We start from the raw sequence: 22,912 nt of genomic DNA, 5'->3' as shown, positions 1-22,912 counted from the left end.
ATATATATTTTAAACTAAGTTAAAAGTGCAATAACTCTACTTTCTGGAAGAGTCTGGTGTTTGGAGGGTGGCATAAAACAAATAACACCACTATGAAGCTTCTACCATTCTTCCATGCCACTAATAGAGGAGCCTTATGAGAGTAGATGGCCATTTGTGTTGGAGGAGTCGTTGTGACCCTTGTGCAAATATAAGCCCCAACAAACAGCTTCCAACAGAGGCAAATCAGAGTTTGGCATGCAACTAAAAGTATAAAACTGAACTCATAAGAAACATTCTGTTTTGAGATATATATTTAGGAGAAATGTGCATAGGAGTAACAGTTGTATTGAGGATGGGAAACCTAAGATCCATTATAAGAGATTGCATAGCAATACCTGTGAAATAATGATTCTCAGATTGTGTTGGTGGAGGCTTACTTAGGAAAAAAAAAAAAAACAGATTATAAATATCACTTTGTTATATTTAAATTATTCCGCAAATCAAATTCCAACTTAAATGTCATACATTGAATGTTTACATTTTCAGAAGCCTCGGGATTGATTATTAATAACATGTTCACTTGCTAAGTTACTTAAGCATAATTATCTAGTCCTTAACAAAAATTAATGATTATTTTAAAATAATAATAATAATAATAATAATAATAATAAAACATCAACTTGACAATTTCACTTGTTTTGTCATAACTCATATTTGTAAAACTATGAAAAATAGGCTGTAATTCCCATTTTCCTAATGGTAGAATTGAAGCTCAGGTAGCTTAATGTAAGACACTAAAATGCCATTCAAGCCTTCATCATCCTGGTCTGAGTCCAATCAATATTTTTCACTATATTGTACTTAAATATGTCAAAAGTTCAATGAAAATTATTCATTTTGTCTGAGGAAGCCGTGCTTTCCAAAAGTCATCAGAATAAAACACAACAGCTACCCACAAATAATCATATCACTTGAGCCCAGGTAATATCGATCATTCACATGACAGAAAAGACAGGGATTAAAATTATTTAGAAAATCCAGGGTAAGCAATCTCATAATATTGCAATGTTTGAACAGTGTTCATGAATAAACATGATTGCAAAGTAGATGCAAATACAGATATAATCTCTTGTGAATTGATAAAGCTCCTATTTCTATATTTCCTGACATTGTTGCAGTTACCATGAATTCTTCAAGGTTACATTGATCACACAGTTGATATTGCTGGAAGTTGTGTTTTGAATGTGTAATTTTGGCCCATTAATGAAGGAATTCTGCAGGTCATTACAAGGGGTCAATGAAATAAAATACTAATAAGACATCACAGAACAATATACCTGCTTGAATCTTTAAAAATCATTGAAAGGACCAAATATCCTTGACAGTTAGTCTGTCACTTATTGGGCCACTGTTCTGTCCAATACTGCAGTAAATACCTTGGAGCATGTAAAGACATATAAAGTATGTAGTAAAGAAGCTTACTAGCCAGGAGTATAAGAAAAAATTAAATACATAAAACAATCATAGCACAAGGAGTAGCAGTTATAATTAATTGTTCAATTGTTTGTTACGAGTTTGAAGTGCATATATAACACTTGAGGAAATATGTGTGCCCATATGATATGAGACATATCTACATATCAAAAAGTTTCAGAGGTAACATCACTTCTCAAAGAGTTTGTTTATATCAGAGAATTTATTTGCCTCCAAATGAATCAGTTTTATTATCACCTGAGGAACTATTGGAAGCTAATAGTCCCTAGAATTGAGACCAATAAAAGGAGTGCACTGATAAATTTTTCTGGCCCTTTGGCACAGCTGTTCTGTCTGTATGATATGTGACCAACAAGACTCAGGACCGTACTCCAAATTACTCTCTTCTACATTCACACAGGTAACCCAGTCTGTGGGACTATTTTCTGAAAGATGAGAGGTTGCCTCTTTTGTCTCCAAATATCATGAAAATAAAACATATGTTTGGACAAAAATTTTCTTTCTGTGAGCTTTATCATTATTCACACAAGATGCTCTGGGAATGTGTCTGGAACATAATAGAATGCTCAATAGATATAACTTAATTGAGACAGCACATACTAATAAATAGCATCAGATTATTTCTGGTAATGTCTTCAGATATATAGATAACTTATGATTAAAGAAAGTTAAAATATAGTAACTTGGTTTTTAGAAAGTCATTTAAGTAAATAAGGTCAGTTGTTAACAAGGCAATGAGAGTTCATAATTTGTGGAATTCCAACTTTTAAGTCAAAAGGATACATAAAATTATGACCTCAAAATAGGAATAACAATTTATCATTTATTTAACAAAACATCTCAGGGCAGTCCTTCTGTCTCTTATTGGTCAGAGTTATAGATTACAGGGAATAGAATTCCCCTTGCTAGTTTAAGAAGAAGGAAATATCTAAAGGGAACTTGTGGTTGAAAAGGAATCTGGGAAATGTAGTCTTAAAATTTTCTCTACCTGTAAAGGATCTGGAGTGTATGTTGAGTGAGCCAGTCTATAGGCTCTGGTACAGAGCTCCATGCAACATACTCAATTGACGTAGTTAGGTTAGTTAAAATCTTGAAGTCTAAGAATCATTTATGGGGCTTTTTAAAACATTTAGCTTTTGTTAATATATCCAATAGCAAAAAATAAATGTATAAATTTTTGTTTGTTAAACATTCATTAATCTAATAAATATTAGACAAAAATCTAATTGTAATGATTTGAAGAGAAACAAAGAGGAATCAAATAAACTTTGTGCTTTTAAGATGTTTCCATAAGGGAGGTGCTGAAGTTTAAACATTTTGAAAGCCTGTAGCTTTGTAGTTGAAAGTAAAGAATTTGCTGGCATTCCATTCATATATATTTACTTTGGGATATAGTAGAATTCTTCCCATTGAACATATGATTTGGGATATGAAACCTGATGGAGATGTTTTGGAGGAAACACAAAAATCATTTTCCTGGAAAGTAGTTAGTCAGACTATGTCTTTGATAATGCTGGTTGAAGAGTAAAGTATTGTCATTGCATAGTTTATGAGTTGCTTGACTGAATTATTATGTACTAAATTTAGCAGTTATTATGCACTATTTGAATGTTAAAAACAGAGAGGAATTAAATCTGCCAAGTTTGGAAGTTAACTAATTCCTATTTTTGCTCTAAAGCTAACTCCAGGTGAAGTTCACTTTATATTAATCAGATTCAGGGGCTTTGGCCGATATTTTAGATTCTAGAACATATTTTAGGCCAATTGGGCTATTGTGTATGGCAGAATGTGGTAGAACAAAATTGTAAGAAATGGGCTCTGCCACACAGAGTGCTGAACTGTCAGTTTTTTTCAGATTCTGTGGCTCAGGCAACCGACAAGCAGGAGATTTGCGATGAATAGCGCCTATATTGATTTTTCCATAATGGAGTGTAAAAGAAAAATGGACAGGTTTTGTTGCAGGTATTTTCATGGGGTACTAAATTGGTAGATTAGTTGCAAACAGCAGTACTGATAAAGTCTGCTGTCCATCTTGATGGTTGGGTCTTTCTATTAAAATGACACATAAATAACCTATTATATCCCCCACCCATGGAAATTCAAATGCACCTGTCAACTTGATAAAGCACTTGCCTGGAGGGAAGCATTGTTTACATTTTCACTCTATTCTTCAGAAAAAGTGGGATTCTAATTATTTCTCTCACTGTAAATTAATGCTGACTATGATGGTTAGCATATCTCTGTATTGTTACATCTTTTGGAGAGTTAAATAATAGAACTGATCCATCATGTATTTTGCAACATGTATTTTATGACAGCCTTTCCTGAGCTCTTCCATCTCATCTCTCTCTAAATGCTCATTTCTTCTCTGACTTGCATGCTTTCTGTGTCTCTTTCTCTTTTCCAGCCCTTGAAAAATCTTTGTTGATACCCAGTTAGTTCAAAAATGTTGAACTTCCACCATTTTTAGCCTGTCTTGTGTCTTTCTCTTACTGAAAACACATTTTTGATTTTCAACCTACAGCTACTTGTTTTCAATGATCATTTTTAGTTTCCTCCTGGGATATTTTTCCCATTATATATGTCATGTCTGAAGAAATACTATATGGTTATATTAGAATTTTCACCTCATAAGTAATTGGGTTGATTTTCTTTAGATAGCTTAAACTTTTTCCTTGTTCTTTTTATTGTTATTCCTTTTTTAATACTCATAATGATAATTACCTTAAATAATGCCTCTAATAATAAGTTATTACTAACTGTATTCCTAACTTATTCCATATATTTCTTCTTCAACTATTCCTTTTTGGCTCATCCTCACCCATAGCCCTAATCTCTATCTAATAATAAAATAATAATAATTAATAATAATAATAATAATATTTTCATGGGCAGAAAACGCATATGAAACCATAGTCTTTATGAATTTCTACAATAACCCAATAATAGTTACCTAAAGTAACCTTAGATATAAGATTACCTTACAATCTTGAATCCAATGTTTCTATTGCTTTCTATATATAGACACACAATATATTTATCTATTGAGCACTCTGTTCATTAAACTCTATGTGTCTACTAGGTGACCTTGTAATTAAAAGCACCTGAAAGATAAAAATTCAAACTATCAAATGCAGTTGCCTATTCGAATAGCTCTGCACAGCCCTTTATAGAATTGTGGCTGAGATAACACCATGCAGGTCATGCACAGCCTTCCCAGTTTTTTCTTAAAGTATCTCCAGTGGGTAAATTGATTTCCCAGTTCTTCTTCCTCAGTTTGTAAATCTCAAGCTAGTTTTTAGCTTAGTTTTCTCTAATGCCTATATCTTCCACAAGTGAATTCCTGCCTGAGTTCAGACAATGTATTACAAAATCACTGGTGAACTTAAATTGAACATTTTCAACAAAAACAGTTAAAAAATCTGTAAATATCCTCCATTGAGCTAACTCGATAAAAGCTAAATTAATGACAACACCTTTTAGCTAAAATATGAAGCAATTTAATAATTTCATCAGTTTTAACTTGTTAGTTTTAAAATCAATTTTTAATAATCAATTTATATGTCTTTAAAAACTCTATCCAATTTATTATGATTATAATTTATAATTAATTTGTAATTATTATAATTAATTCATTCTAATAAATAATCTTTGAATAAAAATTTTGGAGATATTTTGTTTCCTCTAGACTGTAAGTGAGCACTCTATGGGAATCGTGGCCTTGTCACTTGAGTCATGATTTTTCTGGCTCCTAAAATTGACACATTGGTGGGTCATGTTTATGTATTTTGGCATTGTACTCTTTCAGATTAGAAAAAATTGAAGAAAAATGTTGTTAAAAATAAGTTTATTATGGTTTACTGATCTCTAGGAACACAAACAAGTAGAAACATTGATTTACGTAATATCATATCCCTCAGATTTGGATTTCTTATGTATTCTTATTCTTGTTTATACTCATTAATATATTTTACTGTATTTCGGAGAATCGAAATTCTCTTAGAAATCATTAAATTTAAAAGCTCCATTTTACCACTGAGGATTTGTCTCTGGTTTTCTTTTCTTCAATACTTTTTCTCTATTCTTCAGATTGCATATCTTTAAGGTCACTGATTTTTTTCTGTGTTGCTGAGCTTAGCCAATAAACTTTTAATTTCAGTTATTGTGCTTTTCATTTCTGGAATTTCCAGTTAGCTCTTTTTTATAGATTTTATTTCTCTGCTGAGATTCTTTATTAGCACACTCGTTAGAACCATATTTTTATTAATTCTTTGAACATATTTATCTCAGTTCTTTAAAAATAGTTACAATAGATGGCTTAAAGTCTTTGTTTCCTGAATCTAATATCTGACAATCACAAGACTGGTTTTATGACTGCTGTTTTTTCTTGATGCCACATTTTTCTGTTTGTTGTGTGTGTGCATGTGTATATGTGAGTGTGTTATATTTCAGATATTGTGCATTTTAAGTTATAGAGACTCTGGATTCCATGATCTTCTTGTAAGGAGTGATCTTGTTTTAGTAGTTAAATTACTGGATATCACCTTGCACTTCTGTCATCTAGGTTGTAAACTTTGCTAGGATGGATCCGAAGAAAGCCCTAGGTATATCCTAAGCCCCACTAAAAGTCCTTCTAACTTGAGGAGGGGTCTCAACTCTAAACTCCATCTCTACTGTAAATCTTCCCCATGGCAAATCTTGTTTTTAGCCATTGCTGCTATTGATCTAAATTCATTCTTACTCTATGGTGTGTGGTTCTTGCTCCTAAGATGAGTCCTTTTTTCTGCCTCAGCTGGAAGTTGGTGATGTTATCAGATGTTAATGTGATATTTACACTGCAGTAGCGTCTGAACTCCAGCATATCAAGACTCTGTTCTTCTCATAGTACTGCTAGTATCTTTATTCTGTCCTTGACCTCACAGAAGCTTCTATTTGATAAGCCTTGCATGGTCTCACACTGCTTGTAGGTAGTCTAACTCTCTTTTAAAGTCTCACAGAGCACCTTCACTTAAAATTCTGAGACTGCCAATGCCTTACTCTATAGATTTCAGCCTCACAAATCTCAAATTCTGTGTCAACTCATCAAGACCTCAATGTTCTCAAATTCTGTATTTTTGCACTATGGTTGGGAAATTGTTTCCAGGAAGTAAACAAGGCCGTCAGAAGTCCCACGTTTTGGGTTTCTCTTCTCCCTGGGAGTCTTGAGCTGGTTTTGTAAAATGACTAAAATTTGTGTCTTATACATTTTCAGTTTTATATCTTAATTGGGGGAGAGATAGTCTCAAACTAGGTATTTTATTACCACTGGAACCATTTAATTATATGTGAAGGAAAGAGTAAAAAGAAAAAAATACTTTTAAAAAATATTTTAAAAAATATGAAGTTGATAAATGATGTGGGTTTATTCATTTATGTTTGAGAATCTGTTGATACAACTCTTTTTATAGGTGGAAGCAACATTTTATTCTGACCTTAATCGAATATTTATTCCTTTGGTCCACACAAAACTTTAAGTATTTACTATGTATGAAGACATCTGCTAATTTCTCGAGATACTAAATTGAAAAGATAGAGAGCTGACTCAAGTTAAAAGTGAAGACATACAAAATGACATAAAGACATAAAAACAGATGATGAGAATCCTAACGAGCACATATCTGGAGGACAAATAGTAGCCCGAGCAAGAGAAACTAGTCTTTCACGAAGGGAGGAGTCAGGAAATATTTCATAGAGAAAATGATGCCTGCAATAGGATTAGAAGAGACTAGTAAGAATTACCTAAGTGACAAAAAGGGAGATACCTTCTAATGTAGAAAGAAAAACATATGTAGAAAGAAAGTATGAGAGACTTGGCATACTTGTAGGGATTGTATCTAGTTCATTTTGTTTGAAGTAAAGATGGTGAGGGGTGAAATTGGAGAGGAAGGCAACAAGCTTTTACAATCAAAAGGAAGAGTTTTATGCATTCTTTTCCTTAAGAAATATAACACTTTTTGGTTATGAAGAGAAGAGTAAGTATTTTATTCAACAATACAAGTTTACATTCTAAAAAGAAATGAACGTAAAATTTATAAAACAGTTATCTGTATGGTGACTCCTTCTTTCTATGTACAATCTGAAGAAAGTTATAATGCACATATGTGATCTGTTTTATTATTTTATTTTACAAAACCCCACAAATATTAAAATATAATAATTATAGAACATGAAAGAATCTCTAAGGTGCTATGTAGAGTGAAAAAACATGCAAAAGGATATGTACAGTATGGTTTTTGAAGTTTAATGATAGAAAAAACATTGCTTTGAAAGAAGTTCTAAATCACTGTTGGTTCAGGCAGGAGGATGCAGAAGTAGCAGGGCTTTGCGGTAGTTATTGACTTGAATGAGGTACAAGGAAAATTTGGGGAACCTGGAAATGCTCTATATCTTAATCTTGGTAATATTATTAATGAATACATTTTTACCTTTAAAGAAAGTTTAAAAAATTTAAAAAATAATAAAATATGAGACAAAATATATGACATGGAAGATTCCATAGAGAGATTAACACAATTTCCTCATTTTATGGACGAAGAAACTGAGACCCAGAGTTCATTGGTGACTGAGGCAGAGTATAATATAGTTGTTCTGTTTCACAGAGCATTATTCTTCCTAAAAAAAACCCAAAGAGATAGGGGGTATTTTTTTTACAGCCAAATCCTCTCCAAACACTTGTTCTTCATAGCCCAGCCTCAATAATAAAAAGGATAGATAAAGCTGTTTAATATGTATTTATGATTTAAAGTAAATATAATTCCTAATTCCATTGAAATGGGTACTTTGCAATATTTTCTGCTCATTTCACATTTTTAAACAGTGTCTTTTAGAAAGGCAGTGGAGACAGAGTTTAAAAGCCCCGGTTCTGAGGTCAGATGGCCTTGTGGCCATATTTTGGCTCTACTGTTTACTAACTCTCATCTTAGATAAGCTATTTGACCCCTCTATACTTGAGTTTCTTTGCCTGAAACTTGGAATAATAATAACTATTCAGGTTTGTAATGAGGATTGAATACAATGATTTATGTAAAGTGGCTCATTGCCCGTGTTGGTTTCTGAAGTTAACATTACAAAGCACCACAAACTGTGTAAACAACAGAAACTTAACTGTTTTATAATTCTAGAGTCTTGAAGTCCAAGGTCAAAATATTGCCAGGGTTGATTCCTTCTTACTGGTAAGAGGAAAAATCTGTTCATGCTTCTCTCTTAGCTTCTGGCAATCTTTGGCATTCCTTTACTTATTGATGTATCACCCCAATCTCTGCCTTCATGTTCACATGACATTCTCTTTGTGTATATATGTCTGTCTCAGTGTCAAATTTCCCCTTTTTATACAGATATGGTAATACTGGATTAGGACCCAGTTTATTGACTTCATCTTAACTCGATTGACTTAAAGACTTTATTCCCAAATAAAGTCATATTCATAGGTACTGGGTGTTTAGACTTCAATGTCTTTTAGGGAGACACAATTCAATTCATAACATTGTCCCCATCCTTAATTTATCCCTCAATATCAGCCAGAGTTATTTCTTTAATAATGTCATACAAGTTACTTCTCTGTTTAAAAATGTCCAATGGTTTCCCAATTCATTCTAAGTAGAAGCCATAGTCTTCAATGATCTACACGTCTCTAAATGATCATGTCCTCCCCATCTCTCCCTGCTCTGATCTTATCTTTTATTTATTTTCTTGATCACTTGGTTTCAGTTCTTTTGGCCTTTGTTTTTTCTTGAACCTAGGGCAAATGTACTCCCTTCAAACCATTATACTTGCTGTTCCCTCATTTCATTATGCTATTCTCCCAGTTAGATACATTGCTCGTATCATCATTTCATTGAGACATTTATTCAAATGTCTCTTTTTCAGTCTTTCTCTGAATAAAACAGAAACTCTGAATAAAATAGCAAGAAAATAGTCCTTTATCTTTCTCTACTTTACCACACTAACTAATTCCCCAACCTGTTTCCTTTTTCTCTGTAACACTTACCATATATTTATTTATTGTCTGTTTTCTTCTCCTAGAATGCCAGTTTAAATAGAACAAGGACTTTGTCTCTTTGATTCAATTCTGTGTCTCTATGATCCTCTGGTACAAAGTAGGATTTCCATAAATAAGTTTTGAGTAGATACTTGAATAAATGAACTAATAAATGAATGTGCTTTAAACAAAGCCTTTTATATAATGAGTCTTAAATAAGTTTATTTATAATTCTATTCTTAATTAATCTTTCCCAAAATAGTTACTGCTGTGATCAATTTTCTGTATGCTATTTTTCTTCTTTTTAAAAATTCTGCCTTGCAAATTCCATGCTCAAAGAGAAAATTACATTCAAATAAAGCATAAGATCTGATGTTCAAGAGTGAAGATGAAATGGGAAAGTGAAAATATCCCTTGAAATCTTAAAAAGTGTTAACACTCTGGAAACAGACTCACTGAAAGTCATTAAAGTAGAAGTTTGGTTAGAGGATAAATGCCAAATTCCCTCATTCTTTTTATTTTTTAAATAAAAAAATATGTATCTTCACATATGTGGTATTTTTCTCTCTCTTCTTCTAAATTCCAGCTCAGGAGAGATTTCTAAACATGAGTCATCTATTTTCATCAGTATCTGACATGACTTATCCCTCCTCAAATACCTTTACAATTTTTAATCCGTCATAGGACATTTAAAACTTACTATTTTAAATTATAGTTATTTGCATTTGTGTATCACTTCTCTTAATAAATTGTAAGTTTCATGGAAGCCAAGAAAATATATTTTGTCCTGTATATCTTAAGACATCTAGCTTGAATGAGTGACTCAAAAATGTTTTTGAATAATGGAAAATAATTTAGTCTTAACACACAAATGACACATACTGATTTCTTTTACAGTTGTGAAAAATACCATAAAATACTTCCTCTTACTGTGAGAGAAATATTGCAATTAAATATAGTCTTTTTTGCCACTGAAACTAATATCCTTATCAACTCTTTATATGGAGATGGACTTAGTTCATGTGTTTTTTATTTTGTTTCAGACTTACCATCTGTAAATAAAAATACTTTCTTACTTGTAGGGCTGTTTAATGAGGCAATTAATTATCACATAATGTAATGTAATTCTGGAACAAAGGTTTAACATGCGTGCAAAGATATATTATTCCAGGAAAATTATGACATGGGCAATCTTTGGCTTGTGGGTGGAGTAGGCAGAGTAATGTGATAAGATAACAGCTGAACAAACTCACTAAATTAAGAAATAGGGGGCTAAAACTTGCGTTGTGGAAAGCTGGTAGAGAGAGTTCACCTCACTAATACTTCTGAAGAAATGGCCTTAGTATTATTAGAAAACCAACATAAAAGAGCATTTGTCCTGAATATCAATTTTTAGTTGGCAAAAATGAGTCAGTTTCAGTAACTTCAAAGATAAGCACAATGAAAACAAAAAACAGTGCCTTAAATATTGAATCCACTTAATCACTTAATTCATTTATTTATTTCTTCAATGAATTATATTTAATGCCTCTTACTAGCCAGGCCCTACTCTTTTTCTTCACAAAGCTTACATTTGTGTGCAGAAAAACAGAAATCACGAGAAATGGATAGTATGGTTGGTAGTAATACTTACAGTAAGTGTTATGATGAATATTAAGGCATAGAGTATGGCTGAGGGTGTATGAGTCAGGAGGCATACAGCGAGAGTCAGGAAAGACCCTGATGATAAGGTGACACTTGAGTAGCATCTAGAAGGAAGTGAGCCCAGTAGGTGGCTGGGGAAGATTCAAGCAACAGCCATTGCAAAACCTCATGTAGGGGCATGCTCAGTGTTTGTTAAGTTCACTCTTGCTATTGCCAATTCTTCTTCCTAGACTTTTGGCCAATTTATATTACTTAATTTTGTTTTTGGAATAAATTATATTAATGTGTAAAGAAGTTTTAATTTACATAGTTTTGTTCATTTCAGTTGACACAAAAATATTTGAGCAATTAAATATGGTCTTCTTTTCTGAAAATAAGCTAAAACACACAAACATACATACATATAAAGACAATTCTTTCCTCTTCTTTTGTTTGTCTTACACTTTGGTATTTCCCTATCATTAGAGAAAAGTAAACCAAAGGATGGGCTAAGAACCAAGTATTAGTCACCAGTGTGGTGGTGATCATCCTTTTAGATTAATAATCCCCTGACAGAGAGGACGCAACTTCTGTTTCAATGCCTTTCATATCAAAGCAGATATATATGTGTCGAGTGAATAATTATTTTAGAAAGAAAAGGCAAAGAAACTTCATATTGGTAGACATCTGAAGCCCACTTTACCAATGATTTAATGGCTTAGTGACTTTTATGGATTTGAGAAAACTTTAGCCAGGTCTATGCAACACATTTCAGGTCTGTAAAGAAAAGGACTTTTCCTTCCTTATCTGTAAAGAAAAAAAAATTCTTTACAGATTCTTTCCTTCTGATAATTAGACTAAAACTGGTTTTCTTAACTAAGTCATCTCAGTTATTTTTCTTATTCTTCATCAGACCAGGAACTAAAATATTAGAGCAAATGGATAAGTAACCTCCAAATTTTATGCTTTTTTTTTTTCTTTCGGGAATTCAGAAGAAGAAAAAGAGGCTCTTTTTAAATTTGAAGACCTGAGTATATTGTGTAAATCTCTGGCCATAATGTGTGTGTTTTACATAATCTAATTTTAAAATTAAAGAATGTTCTTTCTGTATCTATAGAGTGGAGTTTATGAGGAGAAAATACTGATGGTCAGTCATTATGACTAGTTTATATCTAAACAATGTATTCACCACCTGTACTATTTACCTCAGTGCAAAGAAGTTTTGCTTTTTCTCCTTATCTTTCTCCTTTCTGTCATCCTTTAATTCCCCTCTCTATGCTTAACCTCAGAGCAGTGGTGGAGTGTTTTCACTCTTATAGTCCACTCTTTATATTAGTAGCCTGTGCTTCTCATGTGCGGTGAGAAGGCAGAGGGTGGCAGAGTGGTGTTGCTCTTTGCTTATATTCACTCTGAAACAAATCAATAGCTTGTTGATATATAGCTGACACTGATACTATTATTAACATTTGCATACATATCCACAAGCAAAAACCTTGGAAATACCACTAGGATCTGTGACTTTCAATTTGTGTGAAATAATCTGTATCTTTTTCCTGCATTTACTTCTATTTCCAGGAGCACTGAAAAATTTCATATCCAGAAGTCAAGTTCTTTGTGGTTTTCTAGTGTGTTTCTTAAGAAGTTTACAGTAGTGTCATGAAAGGCACATATTTCTGCTAATAGATGCAAGATGTAAAATGTTGGGGTTGCCAAAATTAAAGATGTTCACAATAACAAAACTTATTATATAATGTGTATATAAACACATATGGATATACATTAGCTTTCCCCAAATTGCATAATTTCTATCTAAATTAAGCACAGGTAATTCTGTTTAGAAGTATGGTGTTCTGGCAATGTAACATAGTTTATTACCTTTCTCTAAATTGGTTCAAATTTACTTAAGTGCTTGTTCTATACTCCTAATGGTTATGTTAAAGAAACAAACATCAAGGCATAATCATTTTAGTTACCTAATTTATTTATAGGTAATCTTCTATTAAATTTTTGCTCTTTATTTCCATACACAAAATGAAAAAAATATGCAAAATTGCTGATATACATAGGCTGTATGGAAATAAAAATATCTAGATGAAAATTGAAAACATTAGCAAATATGTATATGCTTCCAAAACTTCCAATGTTATCCATGGTTTTAGTGTTTAAGTCCAGGTCATAGGTGAGATTCTTATGTGAGCCATCTATGAATTGTCTGAAAAGGGGCTCAGGGAAGAGCATCCATTTCTACCATTTGAAAAACAAACTCCTGCTGTGTCTTTCCATTCTGTGAACAGGCATTATCATTTTCTACTAGACACAAACCTTTGAAATTTTGTCTTTTTTTATTTACAATGGAATATATGATATTGTGGAACAACAAAGACAATTTTAGTCATATATTTGCACTCATTAATTCTAAAGAAAGGCATTGCTTTCTATGACAAAATACAGCATTTATGGGTAAGATGCTCATTTTACTAAGACCCAGTTTTTTAATGACGTGTTCTCTCTTAAAAAAAAAAATGGTGAACAAAATTACAATCATCAAGGCACAACTTATTTGGAGTTCTAAGCTTCAAATACACAGGAGAACAACTGGATCATCCAGTATGACCTAATTTCCTGACCCGGGTTCTCTCTTGCCAACTTTCCACACTTGTAAATAGAGTGCAAATTCATGGCGAAAAGAAAAGAAATCTACCCAAGATCTGTTAAAATTGAATCTTTGCAGTAAATTTATGTCCCACTATGTAATTATAATAACATAAACAAATCCACTGTAAGGACATTCACATCAGACCTAATTTCATGCTGAACTATTATAATGCAATTAACAGCTTCATAGTCCTGTTTTAATTAAGCTCTGTTGTGAAATATGCAGCATTTGAACCTGTTCCGGCCTGTTTCATCTACCATTGAATTACTGCCCTTAACTTGTTTTTCTGCTGAACGATGAATTCCATTTAAGGATTACTGTTTGTGGGTCTGGCATTTTGTGGGTTCTTCTAAGCGTTTGTGCCTCCAGATAGAGGCAGCTTTAGCTCCTCAAATGTGTCCTATATGTGTAGTCTCTCGACTCACTTGTCTCAATAGATTTATTAACTCACTCTGAGCTCTCCTGGAAATGAAAGGACAAATTTGATTGGTTTAATAAAAGAGATTTCAGATGACAAGAGGGTTAACTTGTGGAGCTAACTTCAGATACTGTAGGGAACTGGCGATCTTCTGGCCTATCATTTTGCAGAAATACTGAGTGAACTCCAATTTTACATTGATATTATTTAGGCCGCCAAATAATTTAACTATTACTCACTAGAAAATGGAAAACAAAGGCATCTATAGAAAAGCAGAAAAATCATATCCTGCTTCCTTCTTTTTATTCCTTGCCTACTCTAGGAGAGAATGTCTGAGTTGTCTGGTATTTGTTTTAACGAATCTTTCCCTTCCTCTATTTGAATTTCCTTCATGGCCTGAAATAAAATTAAATGGGAAATATTACAAGTGGGCATTTAGCTTGGTGATCAAATATCACAGGTCAGTTTGCTGAGCAAGTTGTTACTCAACAGCTAGCTTTAAAGAAATAGAGTTTGAAATGAACTAAAGACGTAAGAAAAATCTAATGGTGATTTCTTCATCACTCCTCACCTCCATGCCCATTCTCTGATCTGCCTTTCTTCAGGTTTAGTTCCTGTTATAAAACATCCATATTCTTCTTCTTCTTTTTTTTTCTTTTCTTCTTCTTCTTCTTTTTTTTTTTTTTTTTACCTTGCCCTACTTTCTTAACCCTAGGGAGAATTTTAAGAAGATTTCAACGCTAAGCATCCCCAATTGCTTCAGGCTGTCTTTGGTTGTAAGTCATAATATAAAGCAATTACCCGTAGGGTAGGAAGTGTTCATGGCCAAGGGGAGATTGTTCAGTATATTAGCAGGTAACTGAAAATACTCTCTTCTGCATGAGCATCTGGTTCAGATTCTTAACCATTTCTGTGAGATTTTTTGGGTCACTCTTCCTCAATTCTGTTGCATATTCCCTTCTTCTTTTCCAAAAGAATGTGTGTACTCATGCAGCAAAATAATAGGGTTTAACTCGATCCACATGCCTTATTATCGATAGGTATTTGATTATTCCAATTGTCTCAAGAGCTGCTAGCTAGAAATTTTAAAAATGACCATAATCACTTTAGTATTAGAAATTTATGTTCCCCCCAAAAGGGGAGAAAAACATACTCTAGTATTTTTTTCCTAATCTTCAATTCAAAGAAACTTGAAAACCTTCCATGGGATATTAGTAAAACTAAATACCTGTAGTAATTTGGATGCTGCCTCTAGTTCTGTTTTCTGTGACAAACTAAACTCTACTTCTTTCGAGTGAATGAAAATATTTGCAAAGTTCCTGCTTAGACCAAGGATACAGCAATCTTCTCTTAGATTCTTTTAGATAAGCACTTCATCTAGAATCATGTCTGACACATTCCTATTCTGTATCCACACACTACGCACAACGATAATAGTATACTGTGTGATCAAATGTTTTACCACATGGTGGAATCAAAAGTACATAGGCTTTAGAGTCAGGCCACACTGGGTTCAAATATCAGAGCTGTCTGATTATTGTTGGGATCTCAGGTGACTGCTATATTACACGCCTCTTTTCCCTACCTGAGCTGTTTGAGAAAATTAACAAAACATAGGAACCCAACCAAAGGAAGGAAAAATGTTAACTGCAATACTGATAAAGCTGCTTGGAAGATGTGGGCTTGTTAATTCATCACTCCTCAGTGAAGGAGACTTGCCAAAGATAGACTTAGAATGAAAATTTATGGTCAGAAAAGGCCTGCTCCTGTTAAAACTAGATTTTGAATGGGCAGAAAATGTGGGCACTCCCTAGGAGCAGGCTGAATACAAAGTAATAAAACAAAAAACAATAGGGAAGGGATAAAAGGAGCTACTCTGATTTCTTATTTCAAAATCACTAGAAGGGAGAGTAAGTAAAGCTTATAGAGAGAGTTCAGGGGAATCTAAGGTAGAGAAATAAGGATTACCTATTCTAAATATCATCATATAACTGTGTCTTTAGGTAAGTTACTTAACATTTCTGAGCCTCAGTTTTCTTATCTATAAAATGGAAATAATAATATCTACCTGACAGGATTGCAACATTAAATAAAAATTAATGAATAAGCACGTATGTGTGTTTGCATGTGTATGCATGCATGTGTATGTGTTAACTACCTTCCTTGAGGCCTGCCACTAAATAATGCTGATTTACTTTCTAATTTAGCCATCCCTTTTCCTCTTAGATAAATCAAAGATGTCTCTGGGCAGAAAGCAAGTCACTCCTCCTTTTCCTAAAATTAAAGGTGATTGAAAAGGAGAAGGAAATGCACATTAAAGTGAACAAGAAATATTTTTAAAAATCTACTCTGTGCATTTTACTGCTCAAATTTCAAGGTCACTTACCTTTTAAAAGAAATCAGCTTCCAAAACAAGAGTTGTTGCTTTTCAAACAAATGTATCATCTTCACAGTCCTTTAAACATGTAAATGGTGCTCGAGGATGCAACCTGGGTTTTTTTTTTTCCTAAATTATTATTATATTGCATTTCCAAGACTCAGAGGATCCTATCTATCAAGATTCTCATCTAACTTCTTTTCACCAGTACTTCGTGGAATGATCAGAAACCCTGTGGTGCTCCAGGACACAGAGTGCTTGTTCTCATCGCATTCCTTTTACTCTGCTTTGCCTGAAGTTTATCGTTTTACATCTAGAGGCTGGGAAACATCAGTGAATGGGCTGACTGTAAAGGAGAGTGGGAGAGACGTATGTAATACCTGGCCTGGAGCTGTGTGTGCAGGGTGGGGAGCTAAGGGGCCTCAGTTCTGATCCTGCCTCAATGCACAGACTTCTTGAGGAGCCTGAAGAGCAGTCTGTCATCATCCCCCTCCTGAGTTTACCTGGGGATGTGTGGTGTCATTTTAACATCCTTACCAGGCTATCATGAAGATTAAGAATTAAGTTTAAAAAATAATTTATGTTCCCATAGTTGTTTCCACAGTTTTGACATAGTTCAATTAATTTCTCCCTTAGATATATTCAATGCCAAATTGATTATTGTCCCTCCTCAAACCTCCCTGCCTGCTTGCTATAGTCCCATTTCAGTAGCATCTCTGGCCAGTGGTGTCTCATGCTTGTTGCCACCTTTGAGGTGTCTCTTTCACTTACAGCTCTTATCTAGTTAGCAACCAAATTTTGATGATTCTACCTCAGAAAAATAAGTCATCTACTCTGTCTCCAGTTCAATTGACACTGCTCAAATTCAGGGTCTCTTCATCTGCTTTTGATGAGATAAACTCCAATCTCTTATACTTCTGGTCTACCTTTCACACTGTCTACAGCTTTCACACTGTCTACAGCTCGCTATTCTGATATACAAGTCAAATCGATCCTCTCTTCTAATCAGAAACTTCCAACAGCTTCTCCCATTTATGAAGTATGTTCAAAATACCTTATACAACAATCAGCATCTTCACAGTATCAAATTATGTCTTCAGCCTCACATCCTGGTTCTCACATCTCTGGTATAATCCAGTCCACTGTACCTTTCACTGGGCCTTGAGCCTTTTTTGCACTTTCACGTTTCAGTGCTGGATGAGTATTGCCCCTTTGCCAGAAGCACTTACAGCAGTTTTCTTACCTATTGAAATCCCTCTAAAGTTTTGAGACTCAACTCAGACCTCACCTCCTCGGTAAGGTTCCTTCCCTACACTCATCACAATCAAATGTGTTCTAAGTTAAATGTATGCCAATCTCTTACTGTGAATTCCTGCTGGATTGTTAGTTCCTAAAACATATTTGTATTTTCTCAAAAACCTAACATAGAATGGATCCACAGTGAACTTCATTTTTTAAATTATTCAAGCCATTTCAAGATATTTATCACTTCTTTATCTGTTCATCCAGATTTTAATCTAACTTTATTATTTTTAAAGAAAAAAATTACTAACTAGAATGTTGGAAGTTTATTGTCATTTATAAACTTTGAATAATAATTGGCCAGAACTTTCTTTCATATTATTAAATCTTTCCATATTTCTGAGGTTTTAATATATTTATAAATCATCTTAGAGTAAATTTTGAAGAATATATTTGATATAGACTTTCTGCAACAACAGATAAATGTTTTATGCCTCAGAAAGAACCAGTGAGAAAAGAAATCCACCAAATACTTTCTTCTATCTACTTCTGAAACTATTAGCATTTGAAAAAATGGAAATTGGAAATTCCAGAGAGCATCTATATAGCTCAGTGGTTGTAGTGAAAGATAACAAAAATATCTGGACAAACTAGAAGGTTTATCAGTCTCAAACAAATTTTGGAGCAGTATAGTCCAATTTTCATCACCAGCATTTTAAACGAGCAATAGAACAGTAAGTTTTCAATTCATTTATAATTCAATTTACATTAACGAAGCCCCCACAGAGTACATTGTATTAGATAATGAAATTGTTACTTGAGAAATTCTTTCAGAAAATAAAGTCCAATAAAGTACAACAAAAGTTGGGATTGCCACAAAGGAAAAACAGTAGGTAAATACATAAAGTATGCAAAAATTCTGCCCTGTGCACTTCAGTATAATGTATCTTTAATCGTGTTCATTCTTTCAAGGGTGCTAGAGACTTAGCACTTGGTACAGGATGAATAAGAAAAAAAAAGCAAAGATTGCGTTTGGATGGGAAGCACAAACACTCATTGATAAAACCATTTATAAGACTTTTTTTTTTTTAATCAACACTGTCATTGTCGCAGCCTGCTTGATCTTCCTACTTTGGGTTAATATAGGAACCAATTACAGATTCATCTGTGTAGAATTAACTTTATGGAGCACACACTGGGGATTTGTCTATCTTCACTATTTAGATATATGTCATAAAAATATGCATGGAATGGAGTGCAGGCACTGCAGATGGCAGAGACTTTCAGATTTATTGTAAAATCATTTGAAATTGGTTATGCTCTTGCCAGAAGTTAATTAATTTTTTTCTTTTTCTCTGGGTCTGGGGGGTTGGGGGGGATTTGTGTCTCACTAGGTGGCAGTGTATGATTATATCTGGAAAAACCATGGCATCAAGTCCAGTATCTCAAGCTGTGACCTCCAACATCTAGACGAAATTTCTGTGTCTGCACTTGGTCCAGGAGCTATTACTTCTCACGTATCTATATACACCGTTTATCCAAGTGGGTTCCAAGAGCTATACCGTCATTTTCTCAGACTCCCTGGTGGTGCTATTGTTGAGGTATGTATATAAGAAAATATTTGTATTGCACTAATGTGTGTGTGTGTGTGTGTGTGTGTGTGTGTGTGTGTATGTGTGATTTCAAAAGCTTCCAATTACTTGGCAAACATATTGCAATTAATGTACCTGATACCATACCGGACTTGAAGATGTATTTTAGTGTTTTCCTAAAGAAACAAAGATACGACATAAGAAAAAATATTTCTGAACACAGCTATGTGAGAGGCAGGAACTAAATCAAGTAAAATAATTCAGAATTCTGCCTGTGATAACTTTGACTCAGTGAACATTTGTAAACATCAGCAGGTTAATGAAGAAGCATTCCCTGAGTTCATGGATATTTCAATGCCTCAGAAATCCTTTTGCTTAAATGATGTCACACAAAATAAATAAGGTAGTGACATTTCATACATCTTATATATATTTCATATATATATATATGAAACATCTTAAAAAATAAAGGTCCCCATCCTTAAATTTTTACAGTTTTTTAAAGTAGCATTTGACAAAGGTCTTAGAGTTGTGTTTCCTCCTAAAATGTCAGAGTCTTTAGGTTAACCGAGTTTGAGTGAAAAAAATGTCTTTCGCATTGCACCGTATTCTCAGAATCCATGTCAAAATTGGATATCCCATTAGCATTAGTGTTGTTGAATCATGGAATCTGAAAGATTGTCATTCTCCATTATTTGGTGGAAAGGAAGGGCAGAGGAGAAGGAAAATTCAGATGCATACTGGGTTTTGGTTCCCTGGTCTTGCTGGCATGCAAATCACTTAACAGTGGCAAAATATTAGTTGGTAAGAATTTGCAGAATAAAAATATTTCTGTTTCCACCACATTTTCTCTATGGACTTCAGTCGTTGTTTTTGTTACAAAGTTGATGAAAGTGTATCCTCATAAAAATACCTTTTGAATTTCAAATTGTTTAGTGCTCAGTCTTGCAGATAGGAAGTTTCTTTTTATTATACCAGATCACGAAGGTGTTAGGGTGCTTGAGTAGCTCACATAGACACTCTACTCAGAAAAGCACAGATGTCCCAGACAAGGTTCATGTCATTTCACTTCCTCTCTGCCTTACTAAGGTGAGATATAAAAGAGAATTGCAGGTAGGTGGAGTATGACTGCTTCTAATGTAATTCTTTGGGGGCTTGAGTCACAGCTGCTATTGGTACTTTCGCATATAATCATTTCCAGACTTCTGAAGCATTTACTTCCTTGTGGAACAAACTGCCATGGCTTATTATTCTTATATTTTAATTTGCACAGGCATGTGCTTAAATATTTGTACCCACCATGCGCTGAAGTAACTTACAAAGCCAAGATGTCAGGGTGTCTGCCCTTCTGCTGCAAAACATCTTTTAACTCATGGGCCATGGGGCCTGAGTGCGAAGCCCAGGTATAAGATGGCCTGTTCTCACGAGCAGAACAATCAACAGGGTCCTTCGATTCACTCACTCCTACATTTGCTCCAGAAACTTGGCTCATTCATTTCCCATGATTCTGCCTACATCCTTGTCTGTAAAGTGGGTTATGAATATTTATACTACCTGACTTGTAGAGATTGGGGGCAGATCAATGAAGTAACGTGTGAAAAGTACTTTTAGCTTTTTTAAAAAGGATGCAATAAAGATTACCAAGTAATTTCAATCATGCAAAGTTTATTTAACTTGTAAACATTTTTTTCCAAGTACTAACAGTAACATTATGCTAAAAATAAAACAAATTCCTTTCTCAGAGGATTGGGTGGTGGGGCAGTAGGTATTATTGACTCATCTGACTTTCATTGCCTGCATTTTCCACGCTATTGCATTATATGATAGTAATGATGGAGTGCACCTGGGCACTCTGGAACTTCCACCCAATTGATATTCTAGCAAATACTAAACCAGCTTTCCCCCTTTTTCAGATCCCAGCAAATGCACAGGATCTGACTCACACTTGAGCCTGCAGTCTAAAACCTACCCATTTATTTCTTCATGTTCACGTTACCTGCTTTCTGCTCTATGTAATTCATGAAATCCATTTTGAACTGACCTATCCCCTTTGCACCTCTCTGACACTTATCACACATACTACATTTTATTCTTCAGCCTTTCAAAAACTTGCTCACATCATTAAATTGTGTCTCCTAGAGGGTAAGCACCATAAAACAATACCAGTCCCACAGCATATTGAAAATCAGGCAAATTTTCTTTCAGCCAGCTGTCTGGCTTTTCAACAATCTTCTCACTTTCCTTTATATCTCTCCTCACCCCTAATAGGTACTTCCAGGTCTGTTATTGGCCTTTCAAGCTATAAAACCTAAAATTGAAAGGGATTTGAGACTGGTCTTTCACAACCTCAGTGAGGAATAAAATTCCTGTATTATCTTTCTTGAAGATATATGTGTTGTAAATAAAATTTAAATATCAGCATCTAGGTAGATTATACTTTCTGGATTAAAAAAAAAAAACATCTCTTAGACTTCTAAAATTATGGTTTAGAAGTAGTCACCTAATTGGATTAAAGTTAACTTTGACCCTTGAATTCTCTATTTCTGTACTAGGCACATTGCTGATGCTCACGGAAATCTATTAAATGTATTGAATTTCTGAATACCAAAGTGTGCTGCATGATTGGTAATTAGGCACCACGATATCCTTGCCATTAATGTCCACATTATGTGAACTGAAGAAATCTACATCTAGGAAATAAGTTAGACCCACTTAGATACCTGTAAGATCCATGCCACATTTTGATTAAATATTCTGATTATGGGAACAAACAGGTAGCTATGTCTGGGCCTAAAGTTATTTACAAATTTAACATGGCAATAAATATGAAAAAAATGAATAAAATTTTGTTTTACGTTTGTATATTGAACTCTATTCTTAAAGCTTTTATGATGAGTTTTAATTAAATAGAGTATCTAGTTATCTAAGTTCTTTTTGCATTTAACACAGCTTTAACTTGTAACGAGAGTGACTTCTGAGCCTTTCCTTATTCTAATATGAAATATAGGTCACATATTAACCTTTTCTTTTTTCCTCAATAAAATTTATGTGTGAGCAAATTATCTTCAAGTTTTATTTTTGAGGAAAGCTATGATTTTGGAACAGAATGATTTCTGCACTAAAGAGGTCAGATTTCACGAGTCTGAAATAGAAGTTACATTACAAACAATCTTTCCTATGGATTTATGTTCACTTTTTTTTTCATCCAGGCCTGTGACCCACAATGGCATGGTTCTTACAGGGCTCTACTTATTTTACTTTAAAAATAAAATCTCCCCTTTTGTCAGAGATGGTCATTGGTCTGTTAGGCAGTGAGCACCTCTTCTTAATTCTATTTTTATCGTTTCTCTGAGATCAGCGATTGCACAGTTTCTCTGCAGAGCAATGCTTTGTCTCTTTTCGGTAGGTAGGGATATCTTGAGGGGTTTTTTTTGGGGGGGAGCGGAGAGCGTACAAAGTTATTCTAAAGTTTTTAGTGCTACAAAACCTAGAAACCCATGCAAGAGTAGTG

The sequence above is a fragment of the Pteropus vampyrus genome, unplaced genomic scaffold (genome assembly GCF_000151845.1).
Source record: "Pteropus vampyrus isolate Shadow unplaced genomic scaffold, Pvam_2.0 Scaffold221, whole genome shotgun sequence".
NCBI classification, from domain to species: domain Eukaryota; kingdom Metazoa; phylum Chordata; class Mammalia; order Chiroptera; family Pteropodidae; genus Pteropus; species Pteropus vampyrus.
The sequence above is the reverse complement of the archived record's forward strand: the minus strand, read 5'-3'. Positions refer to the sequence as shown.